Here is an 8,608-nt window from a genome sequence, read left to right on the forward strand (position 1 = left end):
GCTAGACGTAGATCCGTATGAACCAGAAGAGCGCTGGGCCCCATGTGACTCGACTCCCCTGCTCGCCGTCCGATGTTGTATCGAAGGGTCCGTGTTACCTGTGCTGAGAGTGAAGACATGTGCAGGGCCCTTCTGGACCAAGTCTTCCTGCACTGTTTACACTCCACCCCCCCCCGTCACCTTGAAAGGTGTTTAATGTTAGAAGCCATTTGTCACTTAACGTTGTCTAAGCAGGAAGGCGGCGAGATTTGTGGCGGGAGTGCAGTTATGCTCTCTTAGATGAGTTCCTGCCAAAGGCACAAGAAGCGTTGCCAAAAACTGCTTTGCAGATCACCATATACCTTTCTCTTAGTGCAAATTAATGTAGGCGTTCATAGACTTTCAATTAGATCTATTCTTAATTACATCAATATGTAATAACATATGAACAGAATTTGTTTAATTAAAAAAAAAACTGCTGGATTCTATACAGAATGAAGCACCACCCCGAAAGAACAGGAACTTATATAAAATACTGTAAAATAAATAATAGTTGTATTATAATATTGACATCCTTATTTTAACCGTATTGCATGTGTCCATGGAAGTTTAGATGTTGATTATTTTAGAATTTAAAATTAAAGTTTGTCCATTTGGAGTATGAGAGTTGTTGGGACTACTGCAGATAATGCGGATTTTTTTTTTTCTTTTGCGAGGAGGTTTTGAAGGTGTGCAGAGCAGAGTCTGTTTTTGTCGAGGACCATGAATCCCACTGTGGTTCCATCAGGCCAGTTGTCAGGTGAGCAGGATTCACTCCTGCGGACACTTCCCGCTGTCAGTGGTGGGTTGTGGCTTTCGTCGTCTCGGCGTCCCCATCCCACTGCCCTGAAAGGTCTTCAAAATAAAATGAGTACGAGACAAGTGAAAGGCAACGTAAACTTATCTTCATTCCGTGAACTTGATCAACTGTCTGAAATCTCTGTTCCTCATTATTTGACATCATTATTAAGTATATTTTTTTAATTACTAAGATTTATATTTGTTTACTACATTAATAGTATATACACTATTTTTAATATCAGTGTTACATAGAACACTAGAAGTGAGAATATGTCATTTATTACAATCAGTGGTAAATTCTGAGTGTGAAAATAATATAGTAATATATTATTATGCATTGTCTAATGTTGTAATTCTGATCCCGAAGGACCCACCCTGCCAGAAAGTTTTAAGTCCAGTTTAGAACCTATGAAGCTTGTGTGCAGGTAAGCAGGTTGTGGGAAAGTGGTTGCTTAGCGGTTAAAAGTAATCAGAAGGTTGCCGGTTCAAATCCCGATCCGACCATGGTGCTACTGAGGTGCCACTGAGCAAAGCACCGTCCCCACACACTACTCCTGTCATGGCTGCCCACTGCTCACCAAGGGTGATGGGTTAAATGCAGAGGACAAATTTCACTGTGTATCATGTGCTGTGCTGCTATGTATCACAAGTGACAATCAAGTCACTTTACTTTACTTTTTAGCCAACACTTTGCTCCGGTTAAGGATCATCCTTTAGAAAACGCCTTCAGTTGTTGTGTCTGACGCTGTTGCAAATCCGCAGTGCGGTTTGAATTTATGCTCCTCAACAGAAAAAAGAAAAAAAAAACAGAAGTTTGGAAATGTGGTTTTTCCCATGTCTGTGCAGAGCTTCACCACGAGCCAGGATAATACGCCCCCAAAAAAGATGATGTTTTCCACTAATAGGAAATTCATCGATTTTAATTCCTTTACAATAAGTATTTTATTTAGATTCTAATGCGCTTAGACTCATTTATCTCCTGTAACTTTTTTTCCCCCTTCGTCTAATGACCAAAGTAACCATGAAAAAACCAGACCACGCTGACGTGTGTTCTCTGATAATGTGTCTGTGTACATTTCTGCGGGGCCTGTTTATCTCAGTGTATTTGGGCAGTAAAACAGCGCGTCGCTGATCCATTTTTCATCGCAGCTAAACAATGTGCCGGGGTCTCGGGCGAGGACATGACGAGCGACTGTTTTACTTTCCACCGCAGGTTGCTGTATCTCCACGGCTGTTTTTCCACTCTGTCCACCAATCAGGCCCCCAGATGAAACCTACAACCTCCCCATACAATTCAACAGCAGCCACACCAAAAAAAAACCCTCCAAATCTGCATGATATTTACATAAATATCCAATCATATGCAAAACGGTAACAATCGGTGCTGGTTCTATCCCTGTGAGGCAAAAAAAAATGTGTTAATGCCCATGAAGTTTGGGGAAGGGAACAAAAAAAAAAAAGTCGTATCAGGCCTCGGCTCTTAGGGCTGAGAGCTGCCAAGTCGTGAGGTCCTGGTTGGCTGCGGTCTGTAATAACCTTCGTTTCTGCAGATGTAAACAGAGAATCTTCCCCAAACATTGCCTTTTTAAGGCTTTGACTGGAGGGTGAGGGGCTGACCTCCACTGGAGTTCACTGAACTAATGAAGCGGCCGCCTCAGCACAGAGAAGGGCTGTCCAGATTGGACTCTGCTTGGGAGCGGTGTGTGTGTGTGTGTGTGTGTGTGTGTGACTTTTCGCTTCCCACCTTCTCAACCCAACCCGACTAAATTTAGTCTTTCCAGCCGCTCCATCTGCAGCCCACCTCGGGATGGGACAGCACCTCTAAACATCAGTGGATCAGGGTTACAGAGCAGGAGTGGAAGCGGGAGTTACCATTGCTGACATTTCACAGACATCACACACACACACACACACACACACACATACACCGCTCCCAAGCAGAGTCCAATCTGTCTTTCTGACCTCTGTGGCTCAAGATGTTCAGGAGGGGAGTGCATCTGGCAGCACTTACATCACAAGGTCAAGTTTCTTGATCTGCTGCTGCTTTATTTGACCCAATCTTCTGACCTTCATTATTTGTCCACCAGGCTTTTGTCTGCTGGTTCCCAATTGCATGATGGTATTGATGCCGAACTGTCTTTTCTTTCTATGACATGAGAGAAGTCCAACTTGAATATTAAATCCAAAACTAATGCAGAAGGTGGCCTAGTGGGTTAAACACTTGCTTAACCAGAGGACGACCATTGTGTCCCTGAGCAGGGGGGGACTGTCCCTGTAACTACTGATTGTAAGACACTCTGTACACAGCTGTAAATGAGGAATGAAGATATAAGATGAAATCTAACAACAAAAGAAGTCAATATTACTGAACTGTTTCCTAAAATGGTCCTTTTTTGTTCTTGTTAGTAGTAGCTTTATAAATGGGAATTTATTCATCATCTGGCTCAGGAGTGTTTGTGAGATATGGATGTAGATGTGTGCATTCAGGATGTTTACCGTGAGTGTTTACTGCTCGCTCGCAAAGGCCGTGTTCTCAGAAGCAGACGTTTCCACTAGATTTTAACCCTCTGATCTTCAAAGCCTGATCTTTGGGAGGAAAGTTTAAAAAAAAAAAAAAGAGAGAGCGAGAAGAAGAACTAAGGACGACTTCACCTTCGTGTGCACGCGTGACTGCGTACTACTCATAATCCGAACTTTGATGCGTGTCTCAGGCTCTGGGAAGAGATAAATGCTTTTCTCACTCCCTTCGTTCGGGATCTGTCTTAGCTCCCCATTACTTTATTGTATATGATTCCCAGCATGCCTCTGAGCGAATGCTTTCCCATATGGGGCAGTGGCGTACTGTTTCAGAGGACGTTAATTATTCTAAATAACTGTGTCTGAGTGCTACACTCTTGTTCCCAGGCGGGAATGGCAGCGAGCCCTCTGTTCGTAATGGCTTCCACATGGACTGTGGGAGAGGGCGGCCAAGACTCCAGCAAGGGGCAGAAATCTCCAAATTTAGAAGAAATATGAAAATTGTCAAACGAGGCTCCCTTTGCGAAGGCAGACAGGACCGCCTCTCCCCAAACCCCCTTCCCCAGCGTCGACCCTCCTCCTCAAAGACTTTCCCTCCTCAGACACTGTGGGTCAGGGGCTGGGGTCAGTGTGAGGGGGGGGTCTGCAGGCACCAGCCAATCACACGTCTCGGGGTGTTTTCCCCTCGCATGCTGCCCCAGCGCTGCGCCGGCCCCCTCAGCTCATATAAGGTAAAACAAAAGTCTTTGCTCGGCGCGCCGGCTGGGCTTCAAAAGGAAGGCTGTAGCCGGGAACCCCCTCCAGATAGTTAGGGCTCAATCGGCCGGCCGAGGAGCACCACCCTGCCCTCCCGCGACCACCTTCTTGACCACTGCCTGAGCTGGACACCCGTCTGGGCTGCCACTGCCCTCCCACCTGGCCTTGGAATCCATGGCAGCTTCCAGCAACATACTTTCACCACAGCCGCTGAGGTGAGTTCGCTTTTGACGTCCTTCACCACTCTATATAACGTCGCAATATTATCAGAATGATCGTACTCAACAACATACCACGTCCTCCAGACATTATTAATGTGACACAAGGTTAAAATATTCATTTTACTTGCCCATGAACGCCTTGTTGCCCCTGTTCCCCATGATCCAGAACTAAGTGTGTTGAAGGCTGGGAGTAATTTCTCTCCGGAATACGGTGCTAGCTGGTGTTAGTTGTCATGGCGGGTAATGGTAGAGCTTTACCAGCTCTACCTTCACGTCACTTAGGCCGAGACCATGTAAGGTTAAGAAATTGGGGTGAAATTCTGTCATTGTCATTTATTTCAAAATAGCTCACTCTTTATTTATGCTAATTAGGCGTCAGGCGTCAATTAAATATGTGTTAAATCAATTTGAACAAACATTAAACGTGCGGTGTGTAACTAATCATGTGATGAAATGTTTAGAGAACCTTCAGCGCTTATCTTCAGAGGAGGGTGGCAGTAGCCTCCGAACCTGAAGACCACAAAGTCCCAGGTTCAAACCCCACTAACTACCATCACCCTGAATGTCTCCAGGGGGACTGTCCCCATAACTACTGACTGTAAGATGCTCTGGATGAGGGTGATAAATTCCTTAAATATAAATGTTTTTCTGTCCATCTCCAGGAGGGATGGATTCCATTCCTCCATTTCATGTCAAGTGGTGGAGATTCACGTCACTTCAAAACCCCCCTGAGGTGCTCAGCTTTGCTGAAATCATAGAATTTACATCATTACAACCAAGTAGTGATGATCATGTCCCATAGATGGGGGCCTCTTCATAGCTGAAAACAACACCCCCATAAGGATAAAAATGATTAGGATAAAGAATATTGGATTTAAGAGATGACTTTATTTGTCTTTTTTTGTCAAATTAATCAGTCCTGTGCTATTGTCAAGCTCTTCTGATAATACACAGCAAGAAACCATCATACATAATCAGAACATTATGCGCAGGTCAGATATCCTGACATTAATCTTATGAAATATGACAGACAGGGTATTGATAATGTATCACTCGAAGGCTGCAGTCCAAGTTAAATAATGATGCAGAGACCTGCTGCCATGCGTAATCTCCTGCTCTGTCTCTGTGAGAAGTGGCCAGAGTTGGTGTGAGGTACAGAGAGGGGAAGAGCAGATGTGCCCAGCTGTTGGTAGATTTGACTAAGAGGCTGTCGGATGCCACGGCAGTGACCTCGACGCAATCATATTCACGCAACAATCCGCAAATTCCAGCACATTTACTGCAGAGTCGGGCCGTGCCCTTAAACGGCTGCTAGGAATCATGTGAATGAGGGTTTGAGGGTCAAAATCCTCTTTCATCCAGCCTGGTTTTTGATGAAAACCGCTGTCGGCCTAGAACCGTATTATCATTGTGCCACATCCGGTTATTAATCCTGACTGCAGCTGTGTTCCATTAAACTTTTATATTTTTCTTTAAAAACCCCAGTTTTTTGAGGGTAAGAGACACATCAGCTGTTGATTTTTTCCTCATTTTGTATTCTTTCCTGTGGGGCATTCATTCATACATGGGCTAGCATATGGATGGATGGGATGTGGACAGAGGGAGGAAGTGTGGTATTTATTTTCTGAGGAGTCATAAGTCTGGAAGCCATCAAACCAGGGGGAGTTTCACATGACCCCTCGGTAGCCCTGCTCCTCTGGCCCGTCCCGTGTGTCACTCTCCCACTCGCCGGACCCCCATGGGACCACCGTTCCCAGAGTCACTTTCACACGAGAGGCAGGGAGGACAGGGGGCAGAGGGCTGCTCCCTGGAGACCAACTCACGGCCCTGCCTATGGGTCTTTCAAATGGGTCGTTCAGCTAGTACCCCGAGACTATGGGCTCCGTCACTCAGATGGCCTCAGGTGGAGGTTCGGCTTTTCCTTATGAGGACATCTGCGTCTCCTGTCTCTCTCCATAATCCCCGGTGGAAAAGAATTTTCCATACGCCTCACCGCACCAATAATTTGCATTCAAGGAATGCTTTTGGGGTTTGTCAGTTCCTTTGTGGGTTGTAAAATGCCCTCGCCAGGTTCTAAGCCTTGTAAAAAAAAAAATAGTGTGTGCAATTATGTCACACTTTACTATACCTGGGGAGAACTTACATGTTACATCTACTGCAGTTCATAGAGTGAAATGTCACTGTTTTTATTACTAATATGGATTTGTGCATGTTTATTTATATTATGATTTCATTAATGTGCTAATCTTTCCTCAAAGCCCCTTGTCGCCCTAAAGCCTGGCCTCACACAGGAAAGAGAATTGTCCTTCCTATGCAAAAGCCCCCCCCCAAAACAAGCTCTAGGAATCATGCTTTTTTCCCCCCAAAGAATCACAAAGTTTTTTCAGGAACAGGCTGCCCCCGGTCACCCTGGCTGCGAGGGTGTGGGTCATTTTCTACCCAGAACTGGTAGAGGCATCAACTTATGGGATGTACTCTACATGAAGCCACTGTTTCAGTGGGCTGATCCCCCAAAGGTAATTTGGTTAAGTGCCTCTTAGCCTGATCTCCGCGAGCTTGGAAGGGCCGAGTCCAAGGGAGATGACTGGGCCGCAGTTTTTTTAGATCAGATTATCCAGCCCAGGAATACATAAGGGAGATAATGAGGGAGCCATAACCCCCAACCCCCAACCCCCAAACTCCACGTTTCCTGTCGAGATGATTTAAGGAGAAGGGGAAGGGGAGAAATGAGAGGGGGCCTTAAAAGGCAATGTTTGGGTGTGCGGGAGCGTTGGCTCGCTCCACTATCAGGGCCCTGTGCTCCTCTCTCTGTAAACAGAGCGTGTGCCTCTGTGGAGGTGAGCACTTTGGCGCGGCCTGTCCTCTGTCACGCAGCAATAACTATACATATCCTAACATAGGCAATTTCCAAATGGCTGCAGAACATCTTCCTGCACAGCTCTCGGGGGTCGGGCAGCCAACTAGGCCAGCAAACATATATTCCACATGAAGGAAGGGGAGGACCCAGGCGCAGGTGGAACTCAAAAAGGTTTTTTGAATTACGGGACAAACATATAGGGATCTACCTTGAGAAAAGGAAAGTGGAAACGGGAAAAGGGAATGGCTTTCTCTCTCACGGGGACGCACCACATCTGAAAAACACAACACATCAGCATCCCTTACACACCCAGCAAGGCCCCACAAACTCTGACTATGACTATGGGTCCGTCACCATCGGGTACACCGCCGTACGCCACGCTCATACTCACACCCACATACACACACAGCGACAATGGCAGGATCACCAAGATGTCGGGAAAAAACAATGTTACACGTGTTCAATTGTTGTCACTTTGCAGATTCAATGTACCATTAAGACCCTTTGAGCTGACTGCTTGCTATCTTTAGCAGAGGCGCTTACTGCCCATCTGCACATTCTGAAAATATGCTATGAAATTCTAGCTTTCTGACATTATCAAGCAATATTGTATGTTACTATCTAGTTGGATAGCTAGCTAGTACTATTATATACATGTTATATACATTTTGGGCTTTTACCATCATTAAAGAATAAAGTGACACAGAACAGTGGTAGTAGCCTAGTGGGTAACACACTCGCCTATGAACCAGAAGACCCGGGTTCGAATCCTACTTACTACCATTGTGTCCCTGAGCAAGACACTTAACCCTAAATTGCTCCAGGGAGACTGTCCCTGTAATACTGATTGTAAGTCGCTCTGGATAAGGGCGTCTGATAAATGCTGTAAATGTAAATGTAAATGTAAACACGTTCTTACATGTTATACTCTGGTAAAAAAAAAAAGATGAATTTCCATTGTGTAGGAGAATAAGCGTAGCTGCTGGCATTGTAAAGTATTCTTTATTTAGCATGGTCCTTCAGTTAAGTCTATCAGCGGGGCTAATTTTCAACAGACCACATCCTTTAGGTACATATTGTGATATGAGGCCTATTACAAAATGTTTTTTGCTAATTAATACAAACAGTATGCATAGTATACCATTCAAAGGTTTAGGGGCATTTGATGTGTTTGGGAAATGATTGTTTTGTACATAAAAATAGCACAAACGTCATGAAAATTCCTCTGCAGACATTGTTCATGTTGTAAATGTGTATTGTTGCCATTAATGAATGTAATATTTGCATACAAAGAGACCCATTATTACCAGCCATTAGTCTTTAGATAAAACTGAAGTGATTGACACTGCAGCGAAATGTGTCCTCTGCTTTTAACCATCACCCTTTGTTAATCAGTGGGCAGCCATGACAGGCGCCCGGGGAGCAGTGTGTGGGGACG

This window comes from Denticeps clupeoides, chromosome 18 (genome assembly GCF_900700375.1).
Source record: "Denticeps clupeoides chromosome 18, fDenClu1.1, whole genome shotgun sequence".
Lineage (NCBI taxonomy): Eukaryota > Metazoa > Chordata > Actinopteri > Clupeiformes > Denticipitidae > Denticeps > Denticeps clupeoides.